This window comes from Orcinus orca, chromosome 7 (assembly GCF_937001465.1).
Source record: "Orcinus orca chromosome 7, mOrcOrc1.1, whole genome shotgun sequence".
In the NCBI taxonomy this organism is placed as follows: Eukaryota; Metazoa; Chordata; class Mammalia; order Artiodactyla; family Delphinidae; genus Orcinus; species Orcinus orca.
Window position 1 is genome coordinate 55,167,542 of NC_064565.1, and position 20,050 is coordinate 55,187,591.

At 39.4% G+C, this 20,050-nt stretch overlaps 1 protein-coding gene across 1 annotated transcript in view; it reads right to left on the reverse strand.

Moving 5' to 3' along the window:
- Positions 1-19,481, reverse strand: part of SCN9A (sodium voltage-gated channel alpha subunit 9) — a 149,647-nt gene extending 130,166 nt beyond the window's left edge. The window contains exon 1 of the mRNA XM_004267254.4: positions 19,342-19,481. The gene's annotated coding sequence lies outside the window, so the exon portion shown is untranslated. The remainder of the gene's footprint in view (positions 1-19,341) is intronic.
- Positions 19,482-20,050: the final 569 nt, after the last annotated feature.

Below are 20,050 nucleotides of genomic sequence, written 5' to 3' on the forward strand. Positions count from 1 at the left end.
AAGATTAATCATCTGACATTAGAAATGGTTCTTTAGGACTGAGAAGGATCATGCAATAGGTTAAAAATGCTGAGGGTAGGCAATAACCAGCATGATACACAGAAACATTATTTAAAAAAAAAAATAGGGAAAAATTTCCAGTAGGGGTCAGAGGATTATTCTTCATTAGTAGTGGATGCTCCAGAACTTAATGCTAAAGCAGGAGAAGGCCAGGGATTCATTCAAGAAGGCAAAAATCCAAGCATAGTGACCGTTGCTGATAAAATATTCCTGGCAGGCCAGGAATGGTTCAATAGACTCAAAGCCCTTCAACTCAATAACAGAACAAGTGAATAAAGTAGCACACAGGCCAAGAGATTCTTTGGACTATTTGTGGACATTATCAAGAAAAGTTGTCAGTCTACTTATAAGACTTTTGGTGTAGACATTTTTTTAGAATGCATAATGGCAGGGAAAGGAGGTTTTATGATTCTAAAGAAACAGCTTATTAATGGAAATTCATCTAGGGATGGTAAAGAACCATGGAACGAATCACATGAACTTACAAACAAGTCCTTTGCAAACGAATATGTCCATCGAACTGATATGTTCATCAACAGAGGAACTTCCTGTGCTTCATACTTCTCTACTCCTTCTTAGAACTAGAGGCTATAATTATGGCAAGGCATTCAGTAGCCCTGACCTCAATCCGGGAATACGATGAAACCCATGTAAGACTGTTTAAAAAGTACCCTCTTTTGAGGTAGTCGTTGTTTAAAAGATATTCAGAAGACGAAGGGTATGGTGTGTGTGTGTGTGTGTGTGTGTGTGTGTGTGTGTGTGTGTGTGTGTGTGTGTGTGTGTGTGTGTGTGTGTGTGTGTGTGTGTGTGTGTGTGTGTGTGTGTGTGTGTGTGTGTGTGTGTGTGTGGTACGCGGGCCTTTCACTGCTGTGGCCTCTGCCATTGCGGAGCGGCATGTGGGATCTTCCCGGACCGGGGCACGAACCCGTGTCCCCTGCATCGGCAGGTGGACTCTCAGCCACTGCGCCACCAGGGAAGCCCAAGTATGGCTATTTTTAAAGAGGGGTGAATTAAATGTATGATAATATCTCTTACTTTCTGCCACTTTTAAACAGGATTTTCAGACTCTCATAATAAATGTAAACAGGCTTAGAATAGTGGAGAAAATTCCAGATTAGATACTGGCCACTGAGTAACAAGTAAGTGGGGAGAAAATAATTCCCATCCTTCTTCAAATTTACATTCCAGTAGATATCTGACCAGAAGACTTGTATTCTGAGATAAGGTGAGTGTTTAGGCAAAAAGAGTATACAACAATTCAATGGCAAAGGGGCTTAACTTTTACTTATGGGTTTTACTTCTTTCAGCTATTGTTCTAATTAATGCATTTAACTGTTTATAAACAAAAAGATGTTCATATATCATATTTTCATGACAATATAAACCGTACATAGTGACCTTGAGTTTCTATAAACAGTCACCATTTTTCATTTTCTGGTAGCTACCCAAGGGGAAAGGTGCTGCTATAGGACTTAACCTCCACAAGGACTGTCTAATGGAACAGAAATATTTGTGGTACAAACTCTAATCTTCAAACCTCAGTTCTCAGCAGCAAACTCTTCTAAAACACTTCTAACAAAATTGATTGAAAAATTAGTGTCTTCACTAAGAATTAAGGGAAAGGGGAAAGGAGATTTTCGAACTTGCTCTTTATTAAAATGAATCTAAAATTCTAAATAGTAGAAGCCATTGATATACCAAACACCTAAGGAAACACGACAGTCTTTTTTTCCAATTCATTTACTCGTCTGTTTATTCAATCAAGTAGTATTGAGCACCCACTCTGTGTAAAATATTGTGCTATGATTGGGGGGGTTATAACTGTAGCAAGACAAAATTCTTGCTCTATTTAATCATATCATCTAATACCTAGGATCAGAATATAAAGAGCTCCTGAATCTATTATCTAGTGAGTAAGGAATCAGAATTCCTAAACTACATAGGAAGGGACTAAACCCAAACGTTTTTCAATGATAAGATTGGTCAAAAGGATGAATGAACCCAATCAGAGACTAGGAGCATGTGAGTATATAATATTCTTTCTGCACCAGGGATCCCTATTTGTCGCTACTCTACTCTTTCAATAATTAAAGCATTTTAATCCTAGCATACAAGAAAGAACAAATGAGATGGGGGTTACTGAAAAGAAAGGTAAATGTTCAGAGTAAGGAATATTGAACTAAAAACCAAACCCCTGGAAGTGATGGGTGAAGGGAAGCTGGAGATTCTTAGACTCTATAATGTCTATAGGAATGGAAAAAAATAATCAGCAATGGATCACAGACCTAAACTTAAGAGCTAAGACTATAAAACTAAAGTAAGAAAACATGGGGTAAGACACTGGATTTGGCAATGATTTCTTGGATATGGCACCAAAAGTACAGGCAGCAAAAGAAAAAGAAAATTGGATTTCATAAAAATTAAAACTTTTGTGCGTCAAAGGACACTGTTGGAGAGTAAAAAGACAACCCAAGAACAGACAAAATATTTGCAAATCATGTATCTGATAAGGGATTAATATCCACAATATATTAAGGACTCTTAAACTCAACAAAAACAAACAGCCCTATTCTAAAATGAGCAAAGGACTTGAATACACATTTCTGCAAAGAAAATATACAAATGGTCAATATGCACATGAAAAAATATTCAACTTCACTAATCATTAGGAAATGCAAGTCAGAACCACAGGGAGAGCCAACTTCACACCCAGCAGGATGACCATTATTTAAAAAGAGAGAAAATAAATGTTAGCGAGGGTGTAGAGAAATTGGAACCATTATGCAGTGCTGGTGGGAATATAAAATAGTGCAGCCACTGTGCAAAAGAGTATGGCAGTTCTTCAAAAAATTAATTATAGAATTATCTTATGATCTAGCAACTCCACTTGTGGGCATATACCCAAAAGAATTAAAAGCAGGGACTCAATGAGATATTTGTACAATGGTGTTCATCACAGCATTATCCATAACATACAAGCAACCCAAACATCCATCAGTGGAGGAATGGATAAATAAAATGTGGTATGTACATACAATGCATTACTATACAGCCTTAAAAAGGAAGGAAATTCTGATACATGCTATAACATCAATAAGCCTTAAAAATATTATGTGAGGTGAAATAAGCCAGACAAAAAAGGACAAATATTGACTATTTCTACTTACATGAGGTACCTGGAATAGTCAAATTCATAAAGAAAGAAAGTAGAATGCTGGTTACCAGGGACTGGGGGGAGTGGAAAGCATGAGGAATTATTATTCAATGGGTACAGAGTTTCAGTGTGGAATGATGAAAAAGTTCCGGAGATGGACGGTGGTGATGGTCGCAAACAATGTGAATGGACTTAATGCCCCTGAGTTGTACACTTAACAATGGCTGAAATGGTAAATTTTATGTTACGTATATTTTACTGCAAAAAAATTTTTATTTTTTAATTTGCAAAAATTTGCTCAGAACTGTAGGGAGGAGAGTCAGGAAGATACCAAAGTCATGGCAGTTAACAGTGGGTCAACCTCAATGGGATTCAGATGTGCTTCTCCGGTATCTATTTTGCCAGGCAAGACTCCTTTATATATATGCAGTATCATTATTTCTCGAGAAATAATTTGCACAATAGATATAAAAATTAATCAAAATATGCAAAATATTACTGTACTCTTGCCATGTTTTAATTTCCAGAATTTAAACATTTAAAGATACTCTCAATTGTAACCTCTGTCATATTAGCCCTTCTTTCCTCAAATGGCTTCCAAGAATCTAATCTATTGCAGATGAGAAAAGAACATAAAACATTTACATATAAATCACAAAAAATGACTGAAAGATGAATTTTATATGGAAATTAGGAGTTTCCCAATCATATATTTGGATTGTGTGGTACCCACGTCCAGAATGGGATCCAGTTTTTAAAGAAAGCACACTTCATCCCCTCCCAAAGTCTGTCCCCTGCCAGTCACTGTAATGTTGACATCACACAGACCTCTAGGCAGACTTAGTAATCTTCTCCAAATTAAGAAAAGGTTCCCATCTTCTACCACTTTCCACCTTGCTCTCTGCACTTCAGTCACACTGACCTCCTTGATGTTACGTAAACACATCAAATATGCCTTAGGGCTGTTGCCATCTCTGCTTCTTGTGACTAGAATAATTTTCCTGTCGCTTAGTAGTTGGCTCCCTCACTTCCTTACCTCCTTCAGGTCTCTGCTCAAATAGCACCTCTGAAAGGCTTTTCTAACCACCCTTAATCAACAATGCCTCCTTCCCTCAATTTTCTCTGTCCTGCTTTATTTTTTTTCACAGCGTATAGTATAATACAAGGTCAGGAAGTGGTGAACATTTGTTTACTTATTCATTATCTGTCTCAAAACTAGCAGGAAACCTCTACGTTTTGTTCAATGTTGCATGTACAGCGTCTACAGCAGTGCCCTGAATAGCTACTCAATAAATACTTGCTGAAGGGAGTAAACAAAGAAAGAGGGAAGGAAAGAAGGAATTACCATTTACTTTCAGAAAACATATAAATGCCGAGAATAGTGAGGCTGAGAGTTCTAGGAACAGACCTGGAGCAACTCAGCATCTCTTTACCACTACCCTTGGGATCTCTGCCAGGTCCTCCCTCCCCACAAACCTCAATGGCACTGATACAAACTTGGATTCGAACTCCTGACCTACACATTTTGGAGGCCAACCAGATAGGGCTTAATGATTGATCATGAGCTCAAGACAAAGCACTTGGAAATTGTAGTTCAAACTTTTTTTTACTATCTGATTACCAGTCCGCCTCTTAAGCAAATCTTTAGAGACGGATTTGGGCTTCAGCCTTTTTAATGCATCAACTTGAGTACATGTCAAAATATTTGGGCTTTTTTCTGCAAAGGAGGCTAAACATTGTCATCTAGAATTGATGAACCCAAACTGGGGCAGAAAATAAGCAGGAATGCTATTCCTTCCCTAAGAAATAAGAAATATGAATTTACCTAGTAATGGTAAAAAGCTAGGCAAGAGGAGCATAAATTATTAAATTCTTGTTAACTTATTCCTCCTATATTCTTAGAAAGCATTCAGTTTCAGTGAAAAAGCTATTTTTCATAAAAGTCAAGCACCTGGTTGTGTAGTATGTATCATTTATTCATGAAATATGTATCAAGAATGACTGCATGTATGGTACCCTGCAGGGGTGCCAATATGAACAAGTTATGGTCTCTACCCTTAAAACCTTAACTGTCTAGTGGATAAGCGGCCAATCCACAACCATTAGAACAGATTGAGACATATCGTAGAACGCAGGGGTCCAATTTCTCATGATTTTCATATCTCACTCAAAGAACACTATCTAAGTAGATAATAGATATTAAAAGAAAATCATCTGCCTTAGAAAATTATTATAAGTATCACGTAAAATAAATTATTTTTCCCCAAATGTTTTAAAACCCTTAAGAGTAAGCACCCTGAATCACTGATGTTAAAGAATCACTGTTATTGATATAAATCATTGATTCTTTGTTACAATAAGTACTGAGCTTTAGGTTAGGACATATGAACACTTTAGATGAACACTGTCTTCTTCTTTCCTTACCCTGCACAAGATCACTTTGCTTCCTCTACTTCTCCATCCTCTAACACCCAGGATCTCATGGGTACAACTCCACTCCCTGTTTCTACTCCATTTCATAGCTCATAGCTGAATGAACCTGCCCGAGACATTTCACACACTTACCCTTTTCAATGACACTACCCCTCTTCTTTCAATTTTTGTCTGCCTTGGGAAAGTCCCCTTTCCTGTCTTTGATTCTCTCATAATAAAACTAAAAAAACCCAATACACTAATTGTGGCCAAGTCAAGTCAGAGTAATACAGGGACACCCCTAGACCAAGAAAGCAAAGCTATTCAATGCCTAAAGAAACCTCAGGAACACTTCAAACGTATAGATACATTTCATAATATCATACTGTCTTCAAACTTCTACCTAAATCTCAATTTCAGTTTAATACAAATGCACTGCCCAAGAATCAGTATTCAAGAGGAACATTTAACCAATATTCAACCTTTCTTTTTCTTGTTCTATAGTATTGTAATTACAGTTTGCTATGTTTAATTGCAAATGTAGATTCTTTCAGCTCCATTATGGGTTAAAAAGGCTTTTGTGGCATACCGGTAACCAGGCGTACCTGTGTGGGATATTTGCAAGTGTAATCTTGGGAAAAATAAGATTTTATTTCCATTAAAAGTAATATATATGTTATTCAAGTTTAGTAAACACGGTGAGTCTTTGTGAAGGTAAGGTAACTCCTGAGCCTTAGTGTTTACTCACCTCAGAGGGCGGTTGTGGGGATTTAAAAGGAGCATTTGCAAATCCCTTAATGCACTACTCGGCATAAATGAGACCCTCAGATATGAAGCTGTTAAATTAATGTTAGTATCAGTAATATTAACAAGATGTAAACTGTGCTGTCTATATACTGTTACCAAATATCTAGCCAACATAATTGAACACCTCCTTATGTGTGAGACACTAAAATGGCTGCTGTGGATATATATTTTTTAATCTAATTTGTACAGCAACCCTGAGAAGTAGACACTACCAATTTTATAACAAAGTTGCATTTGAGAAGTGAAAGTATTTGACTAAGATCACATGTTCAGCAAGAGAGATAACTAGACAAACACTTTTTTCACTACCCAAATGTGAACACAAATTTATTCCTCTGTGCTTTTAACATGTTATAACAATATTTTACAATGATTCTGAACTATAGGAGGGACCTAATATGAATTTTCGAAAGAGTTTCTCTGCATAGCCATGCCACAAACATTCATTCCTGAAAGTCTGTCAGACGATCTCATGGGATTATAAGAAGCTTGCTCCCAGTTGACCCCTGAGGATGCCATTTCTTTTCTCCCTACTTGAATTACCTTGAGCCAAGTTTGTCCAGGGTAACAAGAATATATATGTATTTCCATTTGTGTGGAAATCATCACTTCAATTTTGTAATACTTGTTCCATGAAAGGATCACCTATGAAGATTGGTCCCATAAAATTTATCTAGAAGGAATGTTAACTTTATATCATCACCCAGAGAAAGTGAAAGCATAATTTACCAATAAAATATTCTATTTATTCTATTTAAAATGTACATAGAGTTAGTAAATTATCCATACTCTAAGCCCTAAAGGAAGCACTGTCCATTGGACTTGAAAGAATAATCATTTAGTGGAGTTTAAGTCAATACATAAGGGAATATTTCATTATCATATAACATTTCTCTCACTTTCCCCTGTTTTATTTTCATGTAGGGATTTGTATATCTACTGTTTACTTCTATTTACTCCTTTTTTGAACTTCTAAGTAATAGGCCCTGAAGAAGATGACATATTTTTAATTACATTAGATTCTAAGATATATATTGTATGAGCGACTAATATAGTTGGCAAACATTACATCTAGTGAAATCACCCCTATTTTTAAAAAACAATCAGATGACACGGGAGTTTCGTTTGGCGTATAACACAAAGAAGATTTCATTAAACATCTACACAGAAATGTCTTTGTACTTATATTTTAATGCATCTATCTAATCTTACTAATTCTTCTTTAGAGGCTCAATTTTCCAATTATTTGTGTTAATACTTTGACCTAATAGTGGGGCAAAATTTGTATTACTGGTATATAGATCAAATGTTTTCAAAGATGAGATATAAGAGAGAAAGGGCAAGAAAAAGGCATTCATTGCAGGGCAGAGATGGTAGGTTAATGATACTGTAAGTGTACTCACTCCCTGTAAGACTGAACCATTTCCAAGTGAACAATCATAGGCACAATTAAAGTTTTATCATATTTTAATAAATGATTCAGAGAGCTTTGTAAAAAATCCAAAGAGACATTTTAAAGAAAGTTGTGATCAATAATGGCAGTCTCTCAAACACCTGACACAACAAAAGGAAGTCATAAAATGAACAGCAATGAAATTACAATTAAAGTCATGGTATTTTTTTTTTTTTTTTTTGCGGTACGCGGGCCTCTCACTGTTGTGGCCTCTCCCTTTGCGGAGCACAAGCTCCGGACGCACAGGCTCAGCGGCCATGGCTCACAGGCCCAGCCGCTCCCAGGCATGTGGGATCTTCCCGGACTGGGGCACAAACCTGCGTCCCCTGCATCGGCAGGCGGACCCCCAACCACTGCGCCACCAGGGAAGCCCCATTCATGGTATATTTTAACAATAATAATATATGGTACTTTTGGCTCCCAGTTATGTCAGTTTAAAAATCCAAAGGTATTCAATTTCCTGTATTAAAGAAGCAATGACAGAATTTTTTCATTTAAAATACAGTTGTTATTTTAAAGAGAAAAGAAAGAATTATTTTCTCAGTGGGGCTAAAAAGATATAAGATCATCCAATTCTATATACAACGTCTACTCAAATTTGTCTGTGGCCGATGATGTTTATTGGCACTGTTCAAGGCATTCCTTCCTCCTTCCCCTCTTTCATGGTCTGGCATTTTTCCTCACCACTCAAGGGTTTCATTCTTCCAAACTTCATTTTACCTTTAGCTGCCAAGAGCTGATGGCTTTCCCTGTTGCCTAAAGCAGTTTCCTTCTAGCTACACAGAGAAGGAAGAGAAAGTTAAACCTTCAATGAAGAAATTTCATTTTGCAGAATGCAAAAGACACCAAAACTGCTCTCTCATATTCCACAAAAGTAATCTACCCACGTCTGTGAATGCTCTCCTAAAAATTCTCATATGAAAATCATTTTCATGCAATCTTAGACTATCCATTTCATTATGACCTTGCCATCTTAAATAGTAATCTAATCCTACAAAGTTCTCAAGAAGGAAGCCCTAATACCTCCATGTGAGAATGAATTAGCTAATGTGAGATGTGTAAAATGGAGGCCCAACTTCAATTAGTGCACAGATGCATTCCAACAGATTACAACAACCACGTTGTGCCACCATAATTGCAAAATTTAACCAAATCCCTGGTGACAATTCGTGAAATAGTTTAGTCCTTCAAAAAGAAACATGATTGCCAAATTCTTTACCAGAAACAAACAAACAAATATGGTTAGACACTTGCTAGATAAAAATATCATTAATCAAAGCTGACTGCTTAACCAAAAGCTAAATTTTCAACCAAACAGTAATAGCAAAACTACTTATTTGTTTCATACCTTTAAGTATAGTCTCAAAAAAGGAGGAGACTTATCGTCACACAAAGAGTATGTGAGGAGATTGGTTCAAGACAGCGGAGTAGAAGGACGTGCTCTCACTCCCTCTTGCAAGAACACTGGAATCACAACTAACTGCTGAACAGTCATCGACAGGAAGACAGTTGGAACTCACCAAAAAAGATACCCCAAAGACAAAGTAGAAGCCACAATGAGACATTAGGAGGGGCGCAATCACAATAAAATCAAATCCCATAACAGCTGGGTGGGTGACGCACAGACTGGAGAACACTTATACCACAGAAGTCCACCCACTGGAGTGAAGGTTCTGAGCCCCACGTCAGGCTTCCCAACCTGGGGGTCCAGCAACAGGAGGAGGAATTCCTAGAGAATCAGACTTTGAAGGCTAGTGGGATTCGATTGCAGGACTTCGACAGGACGTGGGGAAACAGAGACTCCACTCTTGGAGGGCACACACAAAGTAGTGTGCACATCGGGACCCAGGGGAAGGAACAGTGACACCATAGAGACTGAACCAGACCTACCTGCTAGTGTTGGTGGGGGTCTCCTGCAGAAGCAGGGGTGGCTCTGTCTCACCATGAGGACAAGGACACTGGCAGCAGAAGTTCTGGGAACTACTCCTTGGCGTGAGCCCTCCCAGAGTCTGCCATTAGCCCCACCAAAGAGCCCGGGTAGGCTCCAGTGTTGGGTCTCCTCAAGCCAAACAACCAACAGGGAGGGGACCCAGCCCCACCCATTAGCAGGCAAGTGGATTAAAGTTTTACTGAGCTCTGCCCAACAGAGCAACAGCCATCTCTACCCACCACCAGTCCCTCCCATCAGGAAACTTCCACAAGCCTCTTAGATAGCCACATCTGCCAGAGGGCAGACAGCAGAAGCAAGAAGAACTACAATCCTGCAGCCTGTGGAACAAAAACCACATTCATAGAAAGACAGACAAGATGAAAAGGCAGAAGGCTATGTACCAGATGAAGGAACAAGATAAAACCCCAGAAAAAAAACTAAATGAAGTGGAGATAGGCAACCTTCCAGAAAAAGAATTCAGAATAATGATAGTGAAGGTGATCCAGGACCTTGGAAAAAGAATGGAGGCAAAGATCGAGAAGATGCAAGAAATGTTTAATAAAGACCTAGAAGAATTAAAGAACAAACAGAGATGAACAATACAATAACTGAAATGAAAAATACACTAGAAAGAATCAATAGCAGAATAACTGAGGCAGAAGAACAGATAAGTGACCTGGAAGACAGAATGGTGGAATTCACTGCTGTGGAACAGAATAAAGAAAAAAGAATGAAAAGAAATGAAGACAGCATAAGAGACCTCTGGGACAACATTAAACGCAACAACATTCGCATTATAGGGGTCCCAGAAGGAGAAGAGAGAGAGAAAGGACCCGAGAAAATATTTGAAGTGATTATAGTCGAAAACTTCCCTAACATGTGAAAGGAAATAGCCACCCAAGTCCAGGAAGCACAGAGTGTCCCATACAGGATAAACCCAAGGAGAAACATGCCAAGACACATAGTAATTAAATTGGCAAAAGTTAAAGACAAAGAAAAATTATTGAAAGCAGCAAGGGAAAAATGACGAATAACATACAAGGGAACTTCCGTAAGGTTACCAGCTGATTTTTCAGCAGAAACTCTACAAGCCAGAAGGGAGTGGCATGATATACTTAAAGTGATGAAAGGGAAAAACCTACAACCAAGATTACTCTACCCGGCATGGATCTCATTCAGATTCGATGGAGAAATCAAAAGCTTTACAGACAAGCAAAAGCTAAGAGGATTCAAAACCACCAAACCAGCTCTACAACAAATGCTAAAGGAACTTCTCTAAGTGGGAAACACAAGAGAAGGAAAGGACCTACAAAAACAAACCCAAAACAATTAACAAAATGGTAATAGGAAAATACCTATCAATAATTACCTTAAATGTGAATGGATTAAATGCTCCAACCAAAAGACACAGGCTTGCTGAATGGATACAAACACAAGACCCATATATATGCTGTCTATAAGAGACCCACTTCAGACCTAGGGACACACACTGACTGAAAGTGAGGGGATGGAAAAAGATATTCCATGCAAATAGAAATCAAAAGAAAACTGGAGTAGCAATACTCGCATCAGATAAAATAGACTTTAAAATTAAAAATGTTGGGCTTCCCTGGTGACTCAGTGGTTGAGAGTCTGCCTGCCGATGCAGGGGACACGGGTTCGTGCCCCGGTCCGGGAAGATCCCACATGCCGCAGAGTGGCTGGGCCCGTGAGCCATGGCCGCTGAGCCTGCGCATCGGAGCCTGTGCTCCGCAACAGGAGAGGCCACGACAGTGAGAGGCCCGCGTATCGCAAAAAAAAAAAAAAAAAAAATTAAGAATGTTATAAGAGACAAGGAAGGACACTACATAATAATCAAGGGATCAATCCAAGAAGAAGATATAACAATTATAAATATATATGCATCCAACATAGGAGCACCTCAATACATAAGGCAACTGATACCAGCTATAAAAGAGGAAATCGACAGTGACACAATAATGGTGGGGGACTTTTTAACACCTCACTTACACCAATGGACAGATCATCAAAACAGAAAATTAATAAGGAAACACAAGCTTTAAATGACACAATAGACAAGATAGATTTAATTGATATTTATAGGACATTCCATCCAAAAACAGCACATTACACTTTCTTCTCAAGTGCGCACGGAACATTCTCCAGGATAGATCATATCTTGGGTCACAAATCAAGCCTCAGTAAATTTAAGAAAATTGAAATCATATCAAGCATCTTTTCTGACCACAACACTATGAGGATTAGAAATCAATTACAGGGAAAAAAACGTAAAAAACACAAACACATGGAGGCTAAAAAATATGTTACTAAATAACCAAGAGATCACTGAAGAAATCAAAGAGGAAATCAAAAAATAACTAGAGACAAATGACAATGAAAACACGACGGTCCAAAACCTATGGGATGCAGCAAAAGCAGTTCTAAGAGGGAAGTTTGTAGCTATACAAGCCTACCTCAAGAAACAAGAAAAATCTCAAACAATCTAAACTTACACCTAAAGAAACTAGAGAAAGTAGAACAAACAAAACCCAAAGTTAACAGAAGGAAAGAAATCATAAAGATCAGAGCAGAAATAAATAAAATAGAAACAAAGAAAACAAGAGCAAAGATTAATAAAACTAAAAGCTGGTTCTTTGAAAAGATAAACATAATTGATAAACCATTAGCCAGACTCATCAAGAAAAAAGGGAAAAGACTCAAATCAGCAGAATTAGAAATGAAAAAGGAGAAGTTACAACAGACACCACAGAAATACAAAGCACCCTAAGAGACTACTACAAGCAACTCTATGCCAATAAAATGCACAACCTGGAAGAAATGGACAAATTCTTAGAAAGGTATAACCTTCCAAGACTGAACCAGGAAGAAATAGAAAATATGAACAGACCAATTACAAGTAATGAAATTGAAACTGTGATTAAAAGTCTTCCAACAAACAAAAGCCCAGGACCAGATGGCTTCACAGGTGAATTCTGTCAAACATTTAGAGAAGAGCTAACACCCATCCTTCTCAAACTCTTCCAAAAAATTGCAGAGGAAGGAACACTCCCAAACTCATTCTATGAGGCCACCATCACCCTATGAGGATACCAAAACCAGACAAAGATACTACAAAAAAAGAAAATTACAGACCAATATAACTAATGAATATAGATGCAAAAATCCTCAACAAAATACTAGCAAACAGAATCGAACAACACATTAAAAGGATCATATACCATGATCAAGTGGGATTTATCCCAGGAATGCAAGGATTCTTCAATATACGAAATCAATCAATGTGATACACCATATTAACAAATTGAAGAATAAAAACCACAGATCATCTCAATAGATGCAGAAAAAGCTTTTGACAAAATTCAACACCCATTTATGATAAAAACTCTCCAGAAATAAGGCATAGAGGGAACCTCCCTCAACATAATAAAGGCCATATATGACAAACCCAGAGCAAACATCATTCTCAATGGTGAAAAACTGAAAGCATTTCCTCTAAGATCAGGAACAAGACAATGTTGCCCACTCTCACCATTATTATTCAACATAGTTTTGGAAGTCCTAGCCATGTCAATCAGAGAAGAAAAAGAAATCAAAGGAAGACAAATTGGAAAAGAAGAAGTAAAACTGTCACTGTTTGCAGGTGACATGATACTATACATAGAGAATCCTAAAGATGCCACCAGAAAACTACTAGAGCTAATCAATGAATTTGGTAAAGTTGCAGGATACAAAATTAATGCACAGAAATCTCTTGCATTCCTATACACTAATGATGAAAAATATGAAACAGAAATTAAGGAAACACTCCCATTTACCACCGCAAGGAAAAGAATAAAATACCTAGGAATAAACCTACCTAGGGAGATAAAAGACCTGTATGCAGAAAACTATAAGACCCTGATGAAAGAAATTAAAGATGATACCAACAGATGGAGAAATATACCATGTTCTTGGATTGGAAGAATCAATATTGTGAAAATGACTATACTACCCAAAGCAATCTACAGATTCAATGCAAGCCCTATCAAATTACCAATGGCATTTTTTACGGAACTAGAACAAAAAATCTTAAAACTTGTATGGAGACACGAAAGACCCAGAACAGCCAAAGCAGTCTTGAAGGAAAAAAACGAAACTGGAGGAATCAGATTCCCTGACTTCAGACTATACTACAAAGCTACAGTAATCAAGACGATATGGTACTGGCACAAAAACAGAAACACAGATCAAGGGAACAAGATAGAAAGCCAAGAGATAAACCCACGCACCTATGGTCAACTAATCTATGACAAAGGAGGCAAGGATATACAAAGGAGAAAAGATAGTCTCTCCAATAAGTGGTGCTGGGAAAACTGGAGAGCTACATGTAAAAGAATGAAATTAGAACAATCCCTAACACCATACACAAAAATAAACTCAAAATGGATTGGAGACCTAAATGTAAGGCCAGACACTATAAAACTCTTAGAGGAAAACATAGGAAGAACACTCTTTGACATAAATCACAGCAAGACATTTTTTGATCCACCTCCTAGAGCAATGGAAATAAAATCAAAAATAAACAAATGGGACCTAATGAAACTTAAAAGCTTTTGCACAGCAAAGGAAACCATAAACAAGATGAAAAGACAACCCTCAGAATGGGAGAAAATATTTGCAAACGAATCAATGGACAAAGGATTAATCTCCAAATTATATAAACAGCTCATGCAGCTCAATATTAAAGAAACAAACAACCCAATCCAAAAACGGGCAGAAGTAAATAGACATTTCTCCAAAGAAGACATACAGATGGCCAAGAAGCACATGAAAAGCTGCTCAACATCATTAATTATTAGAGAAACGCAAATCAAAACTACAATGAGGTATCACCTCACACCAGTTAGAATGGGCATCATCAGAAAATCTACAAGCAACAAATGCTGGAGAGGGAGTGGAGAAAAGGGAACCCTCTTGCGCTGTTGCTGGGAATGTAAATTGATACAGCCACTAAGGAGAACAGTATGGAGGTTCCTTAAAAAAATAAACATAGAATTACCATATGACCCGGCAATCCCACTACTGGGCATATACCCAGAGAAAACCATAATTCAAAAAGACACATGCACCCCAATGTTCATTGCAGCACTATTTACAATAGCCAGGTCATGGAAGCAACCTAAATGCCCATCAACAGACGAATGGATAAAGAAGATGTGGTACATATATACGATGGAATATTACTCAGCCATAAAAAGGAACGAAATTGGGTCATTTGTAGAGACGTGGATGGATCTAGAGACTGTCATACAGAGTGAAGTAAGTCAGAAAGAGAAAAACAAATATTGTATATTAACGCATATATGTGGAAGCTAGAAAAATGGTACAGATGAAATGGTTTGCAGGGCAGAAGTTGAGACACAGATGTAGAGAACAAACGTATGGACACCAAGGAGGGAAAGCGGCGGGGGGTGGGGTGGTGGTGTGATGAATTGGGAGTTTGCAATTGACATGTATACACTGATGTGTATAAAATGGATGACTAATAGGAACCTGCTGTATGAAAAAATAAATTAAATTAAATTCAAAAAAAAAAAAGAGTGTGTGTGTGTGTGTGTGTATACATTCTAGTGTAAGTATGATGCTATCATTCACCAACGTGAATTTTGAGCCCACTCCCCTTCCCCAATAATAGTGATGGACTTTCCTGTATTAGTCCACAGTGTCTCTCTGAGCCTTCCCTAGTGAACACTTTGCATTTGTGAGATAATCTGCCCCTTGATTCTGGAGTAAACACCAATTTGGATCATGTTGGCACCTGTTGACCATACTTCCATCAACTGAGCCCACTCAAGTGGCCATATTTATTACAAAACATGATTTTAAATTTAGTGATTATTAAGCGACCCTCAAATTTTGGTAAAACATACAGATTTAAACCTAATAAGGTCATCATTGTATATTAGGAATCACTTACACTAAAGTCATAAAGTCATTGGCTTATGCACTCCAATGTTTCTTCAAAATACATTTTAATCCAGTTATGGTCACTGCCTTTCTAAGGGTGTGTTACAGTCTACTTCCCTTTGAATACCTTAATGCCTACACTGCTGAGAGATGGGAATACATCTCAGGATATTTTAACTTTACCTCCTCACAATCATAGTACTGAGTGTAAATACACCCAATGCTCAACAAATAAAAAAGAAATTGAATCCTAAAATGCGTAAGTTTGCAAGGTTAGTGCACTCTATGATGAAATAAGTCTTAATCTTCGTACTTAATTATTTACATAAATATCTAGGAAACCCCTACTGCTTCATTGTAGGTACTGTTATGGAAGCAGTGCCCGTTCATTTGGAGCACTCAATACACAAATCCACAAAATCCACAAATCCACAAAATCCACAAAATACCCACATGCTGTAATAAGCACTATGGAGGAAGAAAACAAGGAAGCAAGACAGAACCTAACAGATAACAGCTTACTTTTGACAAGGTGATCAAGAATGATCTCTGTGACGCAGAGACCTTTGAGCTGAAGTTTAAACTTTGCAAAGGAGCTAGGCATTTAAAGAGAGGAAGGAATAGTCCAGGCACTGGGAACACTTGAAGAGGCCTAGGGAGTGAAATTGTTTCATGTGTTTCAGGTACTAAAAGACCAGGGTGGGGACTTCCCTGGTAGCGCAGTGCTTAAGAATCCGCCTGCCAATGCCGAGGACATGGGTTCAAGCCCTGATCCTGGAAGATCCCACATGCCTCCCAGCAACTAAGCCGGTGCACCACAACTACCAAGCCTGCGCTCTAGAGCCCACGAGCTGCAACTACTGAGCCCATGTGCCACAACTACTGAAGCCTGCGTGTCTAGAGCCCGTGCTCTGCAACAAGAGAAGCCCCCGCATTGAGAAGCCCATGCACTGCAACAAAGAGCAACCCCCGCTCATCACAACTAGAGAAAGCCCACGCACAGCAATGAAGACCCACCACAGCCAAAAATAAATAAATTAAAAAAAAAAAAAAAAAGACCAGGGTGGCTGGAGCATATAAATGAGCGGGAGATGCACTCAGGGAGATTGTAGCGGAGGGCCAGATCAGAGAGTGAGCTGTAGGCTACCAGAAGGAATTTGTTATTAATCGTTTTGTGTTTCTGCATTTATTCCTTTTTTCTATATAGTTATGAGCCACTGAATGTTCTTAAGGAGAGGCATAATGGCATTGCTTTGTATGAAGAGTGAATCACAAGGGAGCGAACTATGGAGGTAGGTTAATGTGAAGGCTGTAGCAGGAATCCAGGAAAATTATGATGATGCCACTAATTTGGTGGCAGGGTAGATATAGAAAACAAAGTGGAAGAGGTACAGCTGAGAAATATAATTGAACAGAGATGCGTTTGGGAGATAAGATTGAGAGATCTAAACATGGACTGATTAGGGATAAAATGCCGTGACGAGGAACAGAAAGCAATCAACACTTGGTGGATGGTGGAACCATTAATCCAGATGACAAAGACTGGGGAAAAGGATCTGAGACAAGAGTTTTAGGGAAAATCATAAATTATTACCACTATGACGTGAAGAATGACCCATTCATATTAATAAACTTTAAGTTCCTTTACAGGGTTAGAAAAATAACATATAATTCTTCCCAGTACTTCACACTCTCTCACATGTCTAACAGGAAGAGACATTAGGTAAATATTAATTTTTATTATTCATGAAAAATGCAAGATTCTGTTCTTTTTCCTTGCCACAGAGAAAGTTGGTTGGTCACATTAAATAAGGTGAATAGGACCCCAATGATTCCACCTCTGAATTTCTTACATTTTCTTTGCTGCCAAAACTCTTCTCAGCAACAGGTAGCAAAATCACAGAAGCACTACCACAGGAGGGCTCCCATGGTCTCTCCTGGTCCTGAGAGTCACAGAGGCAGGAGGATGCTCTTGGCAGAGAGCCAGACCTGACTCATCTTTCTTCCATAGAAGCATCAGGTACCCTGTAAGCCCTGCCCTGCACCATAGGAATCATGGCAAACCATATACCCGGCTTTTATAAGAATATGTCATGGTGTCCCACGATTGCACAATGGTTCACGTTCAAAAAGGGACCTCTAAATAAAGAGGTACTTTAAACAGCTACAAAATACAAAAACGTACCTTAAGCAAAACTACTGTCGGTTGCCTGATACAGGGCACATCCTTCATTACATCAAATGCCATATTTTGTCTAGCATTTTGTTGTAAATAAGCTGTTCTAGCAATCATGATCATTCCACACACAGGGCTCAGATAAGGCTTTCAGATAATAAAATTTGTTAAAGATCCTACTTAACATAGTTTCTAAAAAAGTGAATTCTAGTTTAAATTGTTTTAAATGATGGAAAAATAAGTTAAAGACTTTTCAATAAAATGGACTGTTTAATAATTGGACTTGGTTTGCAGATGATATATAGATAGGTTTTATTGACATTAAAGCAAAAATCATAAATATATATTTTAAATTACCAAAGAAAGACAATACCTTTCTCCTGCCCATAGAGAAGCATGAGAAATAGAAAAGAACATTGTGTTTCTGAAAAAACCTGAACCTTCTAGCACTGACTTCACACTCAACAACTGAAAATCCATCATTCTTTTAAAAGCCTATGTTGACTTGGTCTTTATCTTATTGAAATGAGCTTTTTAAAACCTCCCCTAAGCTTCTCTCACATAAAAATTGCTCTTAGCTTCAGAGGAGATATAAATTATTTTGAATACTGCAACTGTAATAAAAAAAACACTAAAATAATGAGAAATATGTTTGCTGTAATCACAAAAGTTGGCACTGAAGTTTCTAGTATGTTAATCTCGCTTTAATCTTTTGTCTTTAATAGAAGTGACGAAAACAACTATTTTCTTCTTAAACTAAATGACGGTTTCAGCTGAAGCCGATAAAAAGTTAAAATGATTCTGAATCTCATCTGAATTTCACTATAAAATGCACATTCGTTTGAAAAAAAACTGCGTCGAGAAATGGGGCTAAGCAGTCCCGTCAATCATTTGTGTTTGTGTGCTCCGAAGGGGTTCGGCGCATCCTCGCCGTCTCCACAGGTAGTGTCAGCTCTGTTGGTTCTGCACGCTCACATTTGCAGATGGGAAAAAGAACACATGCTTTTTGCTCGTAAAGAATACGACCTACCCCTGGAACCGAAACCCATCCAACGACTCAGCTAGCGTAGACAGAAAGAAATAATAGTAAACCATGAGGTGCAGCTAGCTGCCTTGCCTTTCCACATTTTCTGAACCTGAAATCCACACCGTCAAAACTGGCAAAGGACCGGTTGCCTTTCCAGCTCCTCTTTGTCCAGTCGCTGGCACCTCCTCGCCTAACTTCTCCCCTCTACTTTCCAGGTGGCATTAACACCGGTCGGCCAAAACACGACAGATGTGAAATCAGGCACAGGTGGGTGTGGCGGTCGAGGCGAGCACTGGCGAGAGACTGGCGGTTTCCCTCCCCTCCATACCGGAGGAACAAGAGAAAAGGCACTTACTTGCAACCTTGCCCGCCGACCATGCTCACCCAGTGCGCACGCAGAGTCTGGCGCCGGGTAGGGGGCGGGCTTCAGGGACCCTTCCTCGCTCCCGGCCTCTCTCCCGCGGCGTCCCCTCCGCTGCCGCTGCCACTGCCGCTCCCTCTTTCTCTGGGCTCCTGTTGCTCAGCGGACGCCTGCCACTACCCGCCGCTGGCACCCAGCCCCAGCCGGCCGAGCCCGCGGAATTGGAAACCAGACACCGGACGCAGCACTGCGGGCGAGGGCCAGCCCGGAGACTGCGCCCCTCCTTCCGGGGCGCGCCCAGGGAAGCAGCGGCCCCGCCCCGGTTCTCCGGCCCCTCCTCGCTCCCCGCCCTTTCCCCACCCTCGCTCCCCGCCGCCCTCCACTCCCGCAGGGGGCGCGGGGCGGGGACCCAGCCGGCGAGGTATTGGAGATGCTGCAGTCTCGCTACCGTGCGCTACTAGAAGGCAGAGGAGGGGATGGCAAGACCGTGCACCCTCACCTACCCCATTGGGTGGGGCGCGCGCGTGTGTGTCCAGGAGCCAGAAGAGCCCTTCCCTTACCTCACTCCGCCCCCATCACCCCTTCCTCCTTTCCTGCTCAGCAGAATCTGCTGAGATTTCCGAGAAGTCACTTACTGCGGCTTGACGGGGAGCTGGAGAGAACTACGGGCAGAGGAGGTGGGGACCTATGGCAAAGGCCCAGC